Source organism: Callorhinus ursinus, unplaced genomic scaffold (assembly GCF_003265705.2).
Source record: "Callorhinus ursinus isolate GAN/ISIS: 27379988/994484 unplaced genomic scaffold, GSC_fseal_2.0 scaffold11, whole genome shotgun sequence".
Taxonomy (NCBI): domain Eukaryota; kingdom Metazoa; phylum Chordata; class Mammalia; order Carnivora; family Otariidae; genus Callorhinus; species Callorhinus ursinus.
In genome coordinates this window covers 40,758,960-40,775,442 of record NW_027397073.1, presented here as the reverse complement: position 1 = coordinate 40,775,442, position 16,483 = coordinate 40,758,960, and positions in this window count along the sequence as shown.

Genomic DNA, 16,483 nt, shown 5'->3' with positions numbered 1-16,483 from the left:
GAATCAATAAAGTGTAATATTTGAGAACCTAGGCTTTGAATTCATACAGGCCTAGTTAGAATGGACTGCTCCTACCATGTAAAACTAGGCTCAGCAATTAATATCCTCAGTCCTAACTATTTCTCCTTTGTCAGATGGGTATTAAAAACAGAGTTTTTGAAAAGATTCAAGGAGGTATTTGTAAAGCACTTTAAATAGTTCTAATTCTTAACAAGGCCCTGCTCCAAATATTAGTCACTGTAATGATACACTATGAACATACTATGTTTACTCTTTTTTGTTCTCGTCAGAGGAACCCTGGAACCACCTTGTCTTAGGTAACTGTTATTATCCCCTGGTTGGTATGAAGGAAATGAAACTTCAAAACAGAATTGAACCAAGTTATCCGGAGCCACGCTCAGAATTTTATGCTTAAGTATGAAGCAAAGATAGAAGTGCTGAATCTGGGAAATATGATCCATCTATAATATTGCAAAATGGAGGGAAGAATAGAAGATTAAATTGTAACTTGGATCACATTTTTTTAAATATTCTTTTTCAGAAACAAAAGCATAATCAGGCAATTTGTAGGCAGCTTTCTATTATAGATACCAAATCATACTCTTGGAAAACTTGAAGGTAATTGACTTTTTATTCATTTTTAAATACCTGGAGCCATAACTTTAACCTACCTTATAAAACAAATGTGGCTTTTTATTTTCACATCAGGATATTTTTAAAAGGTTAGTGTGAAGTGCCTATAAATATGCAAAGATTTCAACAGCTAAGACAAACATCTCAGTAAATAACTTAATTGAGCTGTGAATATTTAGTGATTGAAATCCGATTACTTTGTGGCTTAATTTGTGTACTGCTTGACTGCTCTGCAGTTTCAGGCAATTTAACAATGTAGACAGTATATGAAGATGGAATGTTAAATAGTGACTGAGGCATTCGAAGTAAAAATGTCTGTGTTGTTCATTTTTTTAAGCATACCACTGAGTAGGACTCAAGCTCAATTCAAAGACTCCAAGTAGACAGAATATATAAGTCATGGAAGGCACAGATTCTCTCCCCCCACATCTTTGGATAATTAGTTTTACCTCCTTGTTGAATTTTTGGTGATCATTAGGCTCATAAAGATTAATAGCATAGCACACAAAATCACCTTCACTCCTGTAAGTAAAACAGTTTACTATATACGGAGTGTCAGTGAGCTTTTGTGATGATCTAACGCTTTCAGAAGACATGTAGAGTCAGATTCTTTTGAGAGATTTCTTGTTGTCCTTGAACCCAGCTAAATGAGTTTCTGATATTTTACAGAACTGTATGCCCAGACATTGAATTTTAAGAGATTGGTAATAAGTTAGGTCAATAAAGAGAACAAATTTGGACATTGCATGCCAAACAAACTGAGTCTTTTCCTCAGTGTATCTTTTTACAAGCACATTCCAGAATATGGCTTCTATCATCAGTTCATTTTATTCTTCCTTCAAAATAAAGCTTTAAGTTCTGTATATCTCCACCCTTGGCACTCTATCTAAGCCACTTGGATTAATGCAAGAATTCCGGTTTTCTACACCCATCTCCCGTCCCCCTCATTCCATTCTTCTCACGGGAGCCAAACGATCTTTTCAAAAACCAACCATGTTACTATCATCGCAAAACCTGTCAAGTGCTTCTTGTTAAGCAGTTAAGAAAAAATACAAAATCATTACGATGAGCCTCAGGGTCCTGCTATGTGGACTGCTGCTCACCTCTTTATTTATACCAATATATCCACATATTATTATTGCAACATATGATCAATATCACAGTATCAATAAGATATTTAATATTCCTTTTGTCATACGAACTCTCCAAAAACTGGATCAGCACTTTTTGATTCAGGTTGGCCACACACCTCTACAACTCACTGGCCACATGCGGCACTCCACACAGCACAGGTCCGGAGAACCAACCACCTGATGTCCATGAGTGGACCAGGTGAGGAGAAACCTCGGTCACTGAATACATTGTTTCTTCACAAACAAGAAAATATTTTTCCAGAGTCAAAGAAGATGCCTAAAAAGTAAAATCTTCTCTCCAAACTAATAAATGTTCATTTCTAAAAAGCTAAATTATTTTATGTCAATATAAATTACAAGTAGCTATCCAATAAATCCTAATACCTTATATTTAATAGTTGTTCTCTTTTCTAGTATTAACTTTTCACTTTACAATGATTACATATTAGTGTAACAAATTATGAAGTTTCAATATAACTACCTCATATTAAATGTGTCTTTACCAACAAAGAAGTATTTCATTACAACCATTCTGGCATTTATAATCAAATTAAAGCAACAGTAAGCACAACAACAAGTTCATAATTACTGTGATAAATGTGGACTGGTTGTAGGGGCTAATAACATCCATCCTTAATATATTATAACATTCTACAAAGGGAACTTAAAATTTCAATCATTTTTAAAGACTGACAACTACTAAAACTGATTGCAGTGTACATAAAACTACACTCAATTCATTCTGCCCTGAGTTAGCTTTTTGTCTGGTTGATTAAATTTTTTTGGCTTTTATATTGCTGAGAACTCAGCAGTTGTTCAGACATGAAAGGCCATTTAAATTTGGTGGTTTTAAATGGTCTTTTGGACTTACTAAATAAAATTATGAATGCCAGTATCTAAATTGCAGTGATCATTTAGCAACTAATGAGTCATCTACTCCCATAGTAGGAAGAAAAAAAAACTCTTCAAATTAATCAATGGTCATAAGCACAGCCAGAAATAAGATTTTAAGTATAATTTCACCTAAACCATCTATATCTCAAACACAGAATGAATATGAGTTGTTGATACTCTGAAATGAGAAGCTGTTGTTGGCAAATTACTAAGATGGAGCCCAGTCATAAGGGTTTGGAAAACTTTGCTTTTTCCATACTAACATGTCTTAGCTCCAGCGTGGATCAGTGATTTTTTGAGTTCTTGATAATAAATGCAAGGTTACCCTTGTCTGTCCATCAGATGTAATTTCAGACTTCTAGTAGAGACTGGTTTCCTAAAAGCCACCTGTGACGTCAAGCTGTGTGTGCCCTCTCCCTTCATTATAAATAGAATCCCATATACTCCTCTGTCCCTTGGGGCCCCATCCTAGGTACAATTTCATCGTCGTTCTTCCAGCTCTTTCTGGTTTGATTCTAATCTTCCCAACCTTTTTTCAGTACCTTAGGTCTTCAGATGTGTTTCTAGATCCTTCCTCCATTTCCATCTTCTATCTTAATTCACACTTCCTTTTCAGAGATTATCCTTTAGCCCTGAACTTTCTGCCTATGATCGCTCAATCTTTCCTCTTTCAAAAAGTTTTTGTGGCATTATAAGAATAAACTTCCCAAGATCGATATGTTCAGCTACATATTCATGAGGAAACCTGTTACCTTGTGGAAACAGGTGTTTTAGTTGTCCTCAAATTTTGCAGAAGAAAGAGAAGTTTCTCCAACAGAATGTGGGGAAGAAATGAACACCAGTGTCTATAAAGCAGCGCTTCTCAGCCCCGGCTGTGTGTAGGAATCACATGCTGGGACTGGGGTGTACCTCCAAGATTCCGATTGAAGTGGCCCAGGGTGAGGCCCAAGCATCTGTATTTCTGGAAGTGATTATAATGTGTTTTCAAGGATAAAAATCCTGTAATGTCAGATTGTAGCACTCTGGGTTAAAAGGGCAGCCTTGGGTAAGCAAAGTACTAGGGCTTAGGCACCACATAAAGATAGAAGGTGCAGAGACCCAATGACATGCAGGAGACTTGCCTGGGAGCAGGGCACTGAGAATAACTAGTGAAGCTGGGAACCAGAGAACGCAGGGATACTGTCTGTGTTAGAACTCACGAGCCCTTGTTGAGCAATTTACACTCAGAATTAGACCAGAATGAGTAACAGAAAGACCTCAGGGAGGTATTCAGTGACTTAAACTAGCAGCAGAGTGTAAACTAAAATAATGGGTCAAGCCAGAATCAATCAAAAATGTATCTTGTCATATGCTCAAGAGGAATAATTAACTCGGAGAGACGGTCAAAATTAATGTGCAAACAAATCAATAAAAAAAAAAAAAATTCTCCAGACCCTGTGACTGCGTCTACCATTTGCCTCTTCCTCTTGCTTCCACGGCCCAGCCAACATCTCCGAAATATTGTCCTATGTCTTGACCTCCAATTCACTCACGCCCTCACCGGGACACTGAAGTCACTTTTGGCAAGGTCCACGGTGAGCTTCTTCTTGGTGACCCCCACGGACCTCATTCAATAATCTTACAGAGACTCGAGCTGGTTCGGACGGAGTTGACCACTCTCTTCGATTCCTCTTCCCTTGGCTTTTGTGACGCTGCTCTTTTGTTGATTACCCTCTTCTTTCTTGGAAAATCTTACTATGTTTTCCTAGGTTTGCCTGTCCCTTGGTGTCCCACTTTTCCTGTTGTCAGGATTCTGTCGTTGGCCACACCTGAGACACACCATGTTTTACCCAGGCATTTTCACCAACTCCTGTGGTTTCAGCTACTCTCGAGAGGCTGATGACACACACAGCTCTGTCTCCTGCTCAAACATCAAGGCCAGGCTCTGGAACTTGCAAGCTCTCTCGTGTCGTTCTCAGGCACTTGACACTCAATATATTTAAAAATGAATCTGTGATCTTTCTCTCAATTTTTATTACCAGACTGTCCTCGTCATCCTAGTCAGAATTAAAAAACCATTCTTGGGGCGCCTGGGTGGCTCAGTCGTTAAGCGTCTGCCTTTGGCTCAGGTCCTGGGATGGAGTCCCATGTGCTCTGTCTCTCTCTGTCTCAGATAAATTTAAAAAAGAAAAGAAAAGAAACCCTTCTTGACTTATATCTTTCTCTCTCTCCTATATATATATATAATATATATCATACTTTGTTGAGCAAGATCACGTGTGTGTGTGTGTGTGTGTGTGTGTGTGTGTGTGTGTGTGTAGGAACTAAAAGCTTTGACATCATCTAAGAGTTTGTCAGAAAAGCAGAATCTCAACCCTCACCCCAGACCTGCTAAATCAGAATCTGCATTTTTTTTGCAGGATTCTCTTGTCTATTCTCCATACAGTAAAGTTTAAGGGGCACTGCTCTATAATTCATGCCTTGGAAACCCTCTGATTCAACTCCTTCTCTCCGCCTCTGCTGCGACTGGCGTAATCCAGGCCATGAGTTCTGAAAATTAGCTGCGTGTTAACAATCACTTGGAGATTTTTTTTTTTTAATACCCATGCCAGGTTCTACTCTGGAGATTTTGACTTCATTAGTCTACAGTGGAGCCCAGGAATCATTAATTTTGAAAAACTCCTCAGGTTGTTTCACTATGTAGCCAACACTGAGAGCCACTCACTGAGGCCATGATCACCCTTCAACTAGATTATTAGAAGAGTCTCCTAACTGGTGTCTCAGTCTTCAGTCTTTCCAATTTTCCTTCTTCCCAATAGAATGTTATTTCTTAAAATCTTGGTTTAGAGCCTTTCAGTGGCTAATGGTGACTCCATGTTAAGCACATACACTAAAGCAGGATACTCATGGCCCCCTATCATCTGTCACCTGCTTATTCATCCAAAGCCATTTCTCACCATGACCTTTCTTCCCCTGTGTTCTTCTGTATCACAGTCAAACTGAATGATTTGCAGTTTACCAAATGGGCCATGGTTGTTTTTGCCTCTGTGTCTGCTCTTTTTTTTAATAGCCTTATTAAGGTATAAATGACACACAAAGAACTATACATATTCAATCTGTACAATTTTATGAGTTTGGACATATGCAAACACCCATGATACCAACACCATGCAATCAATGTAATAGATATATCCAACACCTTTCAGAGTAGCCTTGTGTCCCTTTGTTTTTTTGTATATATGTTTTTTCGTTTATATGTGTGTGTTTGTATGTGGCAAGAACACTTCACATGAGATCTACTCTCTTAAAAGATGTTGAAGTACATAACTTTCAGCAATTTCTAAACCTCACTGTGCTCATCTATAGTGAAGAGACTTTTATCATAATAACAGAAAGTAAAATGAACTATTTTGACATTGTGTTGAATTTCGGTAGTAAGAAATTTCTAGTTTTCTCAACTAACCTTCTCCTAAGAACTGTATCTGTTGTGACTTCCTTACCCAAAGGAAACACCACGAGTCAATTGGTGAACACTATCAGAAGTAGAACTTGGAGGGCTTAAAAACCTAAGCCATATTAAAAGGAGGAAATGATGTAACATAATGAAATTTTGTTACGATGTATTTACTAAATGTTTGTTGAGGACTTCTTGTATGTTAGGCACTGTGGAAGATATTAAACCAGTTCCTGACATTAAAGATATTAATATGTGGGGAAAATAAAACATGCATGCAACAATAGTACTTAATACTTAGTACTTTATGTTAATGTATATAATCCTCATTTCAACTCTAGAAGATAGACATAATTAAAATCTTTGTATTCTAGATGAAGACAGCAAAGTTTCTTAATTTTCTCAAGGGTCCCCAGCTAACAAGTGGGAGAGGCCAAATTCAAACCAGGTACTGTCTAACTCCCAAAGCCCCACTCCTACGCACTGTCCTCTGCTAATTCTTTACAATCAAGGGACGTCGGCTAAATGTCATCTGAGTGCTGCATGCATTGGCAGTATAATAATCTCCCAATCTTACAGTCAAACAAGAAGCTAATTATCCTAAGATAAAAATTCACTCAGTCTTTTGATGCTGAAAATTTAGATACTTGGACACATCTGGTTGATTCACACAACTTTTACTTTTCATCCAGATTGCTTGTCATTATAAATGCCATAACATAAACACAACCAAACTTGAACTGCTCAAGCTTTTCTAAATGGACCTCAAAGCACTCATTGCTCTTTTAGAAGGGTAATGTTGATTTTGATGCACTATCAGCTTCTGTGTGATAGCCTATAATTAAAAGCTTACAATGCTTCATTATGAGGATATAAACTAGAAAATAGGAAGTTGTATTGGTGAGAAATCTTAACATTTCTTTCTTTCTGAAGAGCCTAGAAAAACAAGAAATATCACCACTGTTGCAGTCACCTCCGTGGACTGAGGAACTGGTGTTAAGCCAACACCTTCTGCTCTAAATAAGATAAATGGAGGTCCAGGCTCCTAGTACTGAAGGCAAAACATAACAAAAGAAAAGTTATGGCAACAAAGTTTACCCACTAGGCAGATAACAAGACAGGAAAGCTACAGGATTAAGAACTTGTTTTTTTTTTGTTGTTGTTGTTTTCTCAAAAAGACCAAATACGGTGTATGCTGGGTATACGTGAAGCCTAGAACAACCTGGTTCAGTAATGGCACCACCCTGTTATTTCACCATGTCTATTTCTGGATAAGACGTCTTAGAATAGAGATGCTAGCATTAAACTTTTTCGTGAAGAAAATCCTAATGAGTCAGATTTTTCCTTTGTGTAGAGCCTCCCATTCACCCTGTTCTACTACTTTGATAGTTTAAGGGTCTTTCTTTCCAAAGAAGGGTTTTGGCTATTTATCAAACTACTTGCCTAGTAGCTATCATTATTCATACATTGATATATCCTGGTTTTATTTAAACCAATCATTTTTCAAAACATATCACTAACATGATTTGTGACATCTATCCATTTAACTAATCACTTGATAATATTACTGGCCAAATGACGACCATAAACAGAGAACACAGAAATTTGATCAAACACATTTCCATGCAGTCAAATCATATCAATAATTATTTGAGGGTTCATTATGTGTGACCCACACAAATAGGAATGAAATGATTCATCATAATACCCCAGCAGTAGCCTATCAAAAATATAACTCTTAGGATTTTCTGTTTGATTTGCTTGCTTATTTAATATTTAGAGTTATTTTACTTTATTTGTAAAATCCACCATTCTTTGTTGTAAAATCAGAAATTAAGAATGGGAAAAAAGGAGAAAGAAGAAAGGAGAAAACTTAAATGAGGAAGGGTAGAAGGTGAGGTGATCACATAAAACCTCAACAACTCCCAACAAGGAGTTAACTTTTCCAAAGAATAAATCCTAGAGTAGAATCCCATCCCCAGTATTTGCATACATAGGTTCGTTATCTAGAATGAACTATGGAAATATTGTTAATGGTGATTTTTAATTCTGAACTTGATCTTTTTAATTCTGAACTTGGAGTAATTACAACAAATGGTAGACTCACTAGCCTTGATAAAAGAAAAAGATGGAACCAGAGTGTACAAAAATAAAAAATAAAAAAAGTAGATCATCAGGAATGCACATGAGAATTCAGAATTCTGAGGTGCAGAATCAGGCGAAAGATGAAGTTTCAAAAGGGATGAGCATAGAAAGATATTCTTTCATTACGTTAAGGAAAGCTTTCAGCAGTTACTTAGAGTATAGATACTGGAACTAATATTAAATGGTCTATTTACTTAGATACATACCTTTTCATTTTATTTTGATTCTAGTATAGTTAACATTTATATTAGTTTCAAGTGTACAATATAGTGATTCAACACTTCAGTACATCACCCAGCGCTCATCACAAGTGCACTCTTTAATCCTCATCACCCATTTTCTCCAACCCCCTGACCCACCTCCCCTCTGGTAACCACCAGTTTGTTTTCAGTAGTTGAGAGTCCGTTTTTTGGCTTGTCTCTCTTTTTCTCTCCCTGTCTTTTTTTCCCTTGTTCACTTGTTTTATTTCTTAAATTCCACATATGAGTGAAATCGTGTGGTATTTGTCTTTCTCTGACTCTTTTCACTTAGCAATATACTCTGTAGCTCTATCCATGTTGTTGGAAAGGGCAAGATCTAATTCTTTTTATAGCTAAATAATATTCCATTATATATATGTATATATATATATATATATATATATATATATATATATATATATATCACTCTTCTTTATCCATTCATCTATTATGGACATGGGCTGCTTCCATAATTTAGTTATTGTAAATAATGTTGCTATAAACATAGGGATGCATGTATCCCTTTGAATTAGTGTTTTTGTATTTTGGGGGTGAATACCCAGCAGCACAACTCCTGGATTGTAGAGTAGTTCTATTTTTAACTTTTTGAGGACCTTCCATACTATTTTCCACCGTGGTGGCACCACTTTGCATTCCCACCAACAGTGCAAGAGAGTTCCTTTTTCTCCAAATCCTCGCCAACACTTGTTATTTGTTGTGTTTTGATTTTAGTCCTTCTGACAGGTGTGAGGTGACATCTCATTGTGGTTTTGATTTGCATTTCCCTGATGATGAGCAATATTGAGCATCTTTTCATATGTCTGTTGGTCATTTGTATGTTTTCTTTGGTGAAATGTCTGTTCAAGTCTTCTGCCCATATTTTAATGAGATTATTTGTTTTTTGGGTGTTGAGTCTCAAAGGTTCTTTATATATTTTGGATAACAACCCTTTATTAGATATATCATTTGCAAATATCTGCTCCCATTCAGTAAGTTGTTTTTTAGTTTTATTGTTTCCTTTGCTGTGCAGAAACTTTTTATTTTGATGTAGTTCCAATAGTTTATTTTTGCTTTTATTGCCCTTGCTTCAGGAGACATACTGAGAAAAATGTTGCCACAGCCTGGGTCAGAGACCTCACTGCTTGTGTTCTTTTCTAGGATTTTTATGGTTTCAGACCTCACATTTAGGTCTTTAACCCATTTTTAAGTTTATTTTTATGTATGGTATAAAAAAAATAGTCCAGTTTCATTCTTTTGCATGAAGCTGACCAGTTTTTCCAACACCATTTGTTGAAGAGACTGTCTTTTTCCCATTGGATATTCTTTCCTGCTCTGTCAAAAATTAATTGACCATATAACTGAGTTTTCTATCCTGTTCCATTGATCTATGTGTCTATTTTTGTACCAGTACCATACTTGTTAGACTCCTACAGCTTTATAACATAATTTGAAGTCTGGAATTGTGAGAAATGTGTATCCTAATTATAATTTGTTGTGTACATTGATGTTAACCTTTGACTCGGCTACCTAATAAAATAAATGAAATTCAACTATATGGTTCCATTTATTCCCAATTACTTCTTCTTTTTTTTTTTAAGATTTTATTTATTTATTTGAGAGAGAGAGAATGAGAGATAGAGAGCACGAGAGGGAAGAGGGTCAGAGGGAGAAGCAGGCTCCCTGCTGAGCAGGGAGCCCGATGCGGGACTCGATCCCGGGACTCCAGGATCATGACCTGAGCCGAAGGCAGTTGCTTAACCAACTGAGCTACCCAGGCGCCCACTTCTTCTTTTTTTATTATTGAGATTTTTAATGAGATAATTGTAGATTCACAGGTAGTTGTAAGAAATGATACAGAGAGAACCCTTGTGCAGTTTTTCATTTATCTGGAATAAATGCTCAGGAGTATAATTGCTGAGTCATATGGTGGTTCCATGTTTGGTTTTATGAGAAACCACCAAACTATTTTCACTCCTTATTTTAACCATTCTGACAGGTGTATAGTGATATCTTGTGGTTTTAATTTGCCTTACCTTGAGGTATAATGATATTAAACATCTTTCATTTGCTTATTTATCATCTGTATTATCTTCTTTGTTAAAATAACTATTAATATCTTTTGCTCATTTTCTAATTATGTTACTTATACTGTTGAATTGTGGGTGCACTTTATATACTCTAAATACTAGTCCTTTGTTGGAGATGAGATTTGGAAATGTGTTCTCCCAGTTATAGTTTATCCTTTTATCCAATCCCCATGGGCTTTAACAGAGGAAAAAGTTTACGTTTTAATGAGTACCAATTTATCAATTTCGGCTGTACTGTTAGAATTCTTTGTCTAGCACTAGATCCCAAAGATTTTCTCCTACTTTTTTATGAAAGTTTATATTTTTACATTTTACATTTAACTCTATGATTTATTTTCAGTTAATCTTTGTATAAGTTTTGCGTTTTAGGTCAAGGGTCTTTTTGTTTGGTTTTTGGTTTTGTTAATGTTTTCCCCATGCATATTCAATTGTTCAGGCATTTGTCAAAAGGCTATTTTTCCTTCATTGAACTGGTTTTATACCTTTGTCAAAAATCAACTGGGTGTACTTGTGTGGATGTATCTCTGGTGTTCTTTTCTGATCCATTGATCTATATGCCTATTCTTCCACCAATACCACATTGTCTTCATTACGATAGCTGTATGATAAGGCTTAATACCAAGTAGAGTAATTCTTCCCACTTTATTTTTCTTTGTAAAGCTTGTTTTTCAACAATTTTGCCAAAAGAAATTCTAGAATGAGTATGCCTGCCCCAACAAAAAAATTAAATAAATAAATAAATAAATAAAATTTTAAAAATCTTGATATAGCTTGCTTGATTTTATTTTTAAAATACCAAGAGCTACTTTAGTTATTACTAAAAACTGGTTTCTAAAAAAGACAGGCTCATAGACAGATGTAAGTATGTTGATGAATGTGCTCTTGGTCAGATGTCCCACAGATTATATAAGGGTATGGTCAGGCTTTGTTCGACTAGGAAGATAATAGGTCACAATGTCATACATCACGTAGTTCAATAATCTATATTTTTTTATTTTCATATAGACAGCCATGATATAAAAACAAGATGAGCTTTACTGCTCTTCAGACATATATCTTGTGAAAAGGGAACAGTAAACCTGTCTACGGTTATACTCTCACAGAACTAAGATTAGGATGAATTTATCTATTCTCCTCTTTGGAAAAAGGAATTGGCATCTTGGATAATAGTCATAATTTTACAATGATTAATTTTAAGCTTTTATTCACATTCATCATAATTAGAATCAGAATTTTACGTGAGGCACTAGTAGCCTCCTTTAGAAAATCAAACGGATTGTAATTAGGAATTGATGAGATTTTTGGCAGAACCATGGAGCCTTCTGGGTCACTTCCGGCATATTCTTTGTGAAGTGCCATCCACCCAAAGCTGCTGGAGCTCCAAAAGGACATTTGACTGGTAAATTGACTTGATTGATTCAAATTTGATTACATACTAGAAACACATTTAGTTCAAGTTAAGCACATTAATATATATCAGTTAGAATAAAGGCCCAATTGCTTCTTTGTTATTCATTAATGAAACTTAATGACTTCAACAAAACATTAATGAAGAAAAAAATATTGGCTTGCATAATTCATTTGGAAAAATTAATTAATTGTATTAAGGGCAGCCTGTTCCACAAAGTAATTACAGAGGCTTTGATGGAGAATTGCTTTATGTTATTTATTCAGCAAGCTGTTGTTTACCTTTTTCATTTTATATTGATTTGTTATGCACATAGTTTTTTTTCCCCTACAGAAGGAAATAAAGTCAATTTACAGTGATGATGTAACTATGTTCTTATCATTGATAAGGTGACTGCATTTTAAAATGATTACTAAACTCTACATGCATTACAAAGATGGTAATGTTCTACCCAAATAGATTTTCAACAATAATATCTGACAAATAATGTCCTTATTTAGTAGACGACTAGAAGGCAAAAATGGAATAAAATAAACCTTTGCAAGTTAGCATCATTGTTCTTTTTTTGACTAGGCAAAGCCACGGTTTGTTAATATTGTAACATAAAAGTGCCAGAACTAAATATTTAATAAGAAAATTGCAATATTTAATGTTTTCTGAAATGCAATATCAAGGACCATATGAATGAATAATTAAACATAAAACTGAATCAACAGTTTAGATTTCTAATTTTCTTTCACTTCTGTTTTCTTCTATGACTTGGATCTACACACTAAAACTCATCATATCTATTTATGTAAAATAGAAACAGTAACAGAAAATTTCTCAGTAAGCATAGACTAATGACTTTAATTGGTTTAACAATTAATACAATCATAAGAATTAATATTAAGATTAATCCTTAATATAATGTTCATTAAGTTATTTTTTCATTAGATACAACTAAGAAAGAGCAAGTAATTTGTTTTAAGTTAGAAACAGGTGATCAAAAGCTACCTTTTTTTTTAGAAGATAATTCATTATCTGTTGTGAATAAATGAAAGCATTTCTACATTGAATTGCCTCACAGAGACTTCCATTCCATCACAGGGTAGATTATTTTGCAGGTAATAGCAAGACCACTTGCATAATGGCACCATGTTTCATTAAGATAAAAAAAGATAAAACCTGAAGTAGTCGCATTCCAAAATAAATCAGCCCGGCTCTCTGCTGATCGGCTTTAGCTTTTTCATTACTATATGGATATGATAGATATTTTTCAAAACCTAGTTTAGACAAACTGTTCAGAAAGGAATGAGTTCTCCCGATCAAACGAAAATTAAGGTGAAAATAGATGTTCTTCCTCCCTCCCCCCACCGTGGAAATATTTAAGAATAAGAGACAATTATTTCTCCAAACTGTTAAGTCCTCTCAGGATCTTTCTCCTTCATACATTATGCAGCAACTATTTTAAACTGATCCTATCTCAGAGGGGTGAAAGCTAGAGAAAATAAATGAAGGAATGCCACTGAATATCATTCTTTCCGGGGAGACGAGCACAGGTCTGCTTGAGTCCCTTATTTCTATTATGCCACAGAAGCAAATAGCTCAGAGCTTTTTTTAAACATGAGATCTCCCCACTTTATTCATTTCTCAAGTAACCACCGGATGGCAGCATAGGACGATAAATCAAAATTGATCGCTTAATTCAAAATCATCTACCAGAGGTTATTAATCAGACGTGAATCCTTTTGGTGCCTAACACATGGAACTGGTAACAAATTCACTCGTGGGGAAAATGTGTGTGACATTTAGTCCAACCGTGTGTGGTTGCAATGACACCTCACCAAGTCATTTCTCAATTTAGTCCAGTAGAAAACGTCTATCTTTCATTCTGCAGTGTCTTGTAAGGTTACGGCGCTATCAGTGTGAACACGAATTTGCATTGAGAAGTATTAGAGCTTCAAGAAATGTAAAATACCCGTCCATGACAGTGTTACGGTTTGCTTTTTAGAAATCAAAACCCAGTTCCCTGTCTCTGGTGCCATTTCCCTCTCTCATAAAAAAGAAACTCAAATGTACAAAAATCCATTCTGATTATATCAAGCTCTTTTGGCTCATTAATGCAGGATTTTAAATATTCCCATTATCTTCTCCCAGAACAGGATATAATTATCTTCAAGCTGGATGATCTAGCCAATGAATTTTAGGTACTTTTTAAAGTTTAAAAATTGCAATATTTTCAAAAATTAGTTTAGATTTAGTACCGCCACATTCTGTATTTTGTTACTTTATATATATTTCCTATTTCCTCACGTGCCTACAATCACTTCTAATGATATTAAGTGTCATGTTTAGAAATCCTCACTTAGGACCCCATTTTCCCTCAGATGTTGGAGAATACTATTCTGTAAGGAAATGTTTCAAAAAAGATGTTCCACTTGAAGAATTCTACATACTTTTCCTTTTGAGAAAAGGAATACACATTCACATATTAAATCTCTGAAAAGTCCTGCAAAGAAGAACTAGTTTATCTTTTATAAATCCGGCTTTTAATCAGTGCTATTATCATGCACTAATAAATGCTGATTTAAGTCAAAACATTAATGTTATACTTCAAGACCCATAATATCTCTCACATTCAAAACTGGCATTGGACATCACAAACGCTGACTATCCAATCCACTCGGTTGTTAACCCAAAATATTTAACCTTGAATATCTCATCAAATTCCAAAATTCCTGAGACAACAATTTTAACCCTTTTTTGAAATTTTCTTATATATCTTAAATAAAGTATAATTCAGTCTATCTAAATAAAATTTAAAAAATAAAATTTTTATGTGAAAATTTTGCACCATGTAATAACTTGGACATAACCTTGAAAAATAACTTAGCAATATATGTTGCCATCTAGTGGCCATTTCTTAAATCACAGTTTGGACTAAACTGGACATTTGGCTCAAACGTGTCTCACAGTGATTACATCCAGAAATAGAATTTTAGAGTAGATCATCATTGAACTCAGGTTAACTTATAATTCTATTTAACTGCTATGAGAATTTTATTTCAGAAATCTTCTATTTAGTTATTTCATTGGCCAATTTTCTAAATGTATTGAGTGCTTCTAAGTGTAAAGACGTTTCCTATTTCGAGGGGGTTGGATGTTAAGCTGATTTTGATCTGCCTGCTCATACATATTTCTACCTATATGCATTTAATTTACAAATTTACCAATCATGTCAAATTAGTGATTGTCACATTGCCTTTCAGAAGAAGTGATACATAATACATCAGCTAATGGCAAATAATGAAAATTAAACTTGTGTTCAGTTCCCCAAGTGATGGAATGTGCCTAATTTAAGCCCTAAAAATAGTTACAATTTCATTCGTTTAACAAATACTTTTTAAATTCCTACGTCGTGCCTTGTTATATGCTGGTTAGCAGAAATAAATAATAAACAGGATATACCCAATCTCTGCCTCATGGGCCTCTACAAGAGGAAACAAGCCTTGAGTGATGATAAGGCATAGAAAATACTTAATTAGAATTTAACTTAAAAATCAGTTCCATCCATTCACTAGCCCCCTTCCTGGGTGTATTGGGGAAGAAAGGGTTTTCACACATCCACCCATTTGTGTACCAGTAGCTACTTCTCTGCCTCTCTTCCCTGCTGGTCACAGCGTGTATCATCCACCACCACCCAAGACAGCGTTACAGTCAACCACAGGACTCAGTCAATGTGGGATAGCCCACTTTCCTTCACTGGTTTCCTCCTTGATGTCTCAAAATACCAAGACAAAACACTGTAAGCATTCATAAGACAAAACTAAATGTTTAGGGATAAAAAGAAAGAATTCCAACATAGAAGAAAAACTGCACATTATCCATAATCATTACCACAGTCAAAAATGATAAATATCAAGAGGTAGATGTATCAGAATAGACGTCTCTGGGGTTGGACCCAAATTCCTAGAAGTGCCATTCTCTCCCCAGGTTCATGTTCTTCACGGATAACTCCTGAATTTGCAAACCCTTATATAAACCTGTATTGACTTTAGGAAAATCCCACACTCTACCTTCAGGGGTCAGTCACCTCTAAGATCCCTTAGACACATAACCAGAAACTATCACTCTCCAGCAAGACTCCCCAAACTGTTCAGAGTGGACGTCAGCCCCTAAAGCCAGTTCCTTTTTGAGATGGTCCACCAGTGAGGCGTTCAGAGGTACTCTGTTCTTCTGGGCATCCAACCAGCTGGTGATGAACCCAACACAGACTTCTAGTATACAACCATACACACATAGTAACTCTCAGGGCAGGAGAGCCTGAATTCACAATACGGAAAAGACATATTTTCCTAAAGCAATCCCTCAGTTGTTCTCAGTTCAGGCAATATTTTCTATGTAGCAAAGAACAGTGGCAGTTCCTTCCCTTTCTTTTCTTTCTTTCTTTCTTTCTTTTTCTTTCTTTCTTTCTTTCTTTCTTTCTTTCTTTCTTTCTTTCTTTCTTTCTTTCTTTCTTTCTTTCTTTC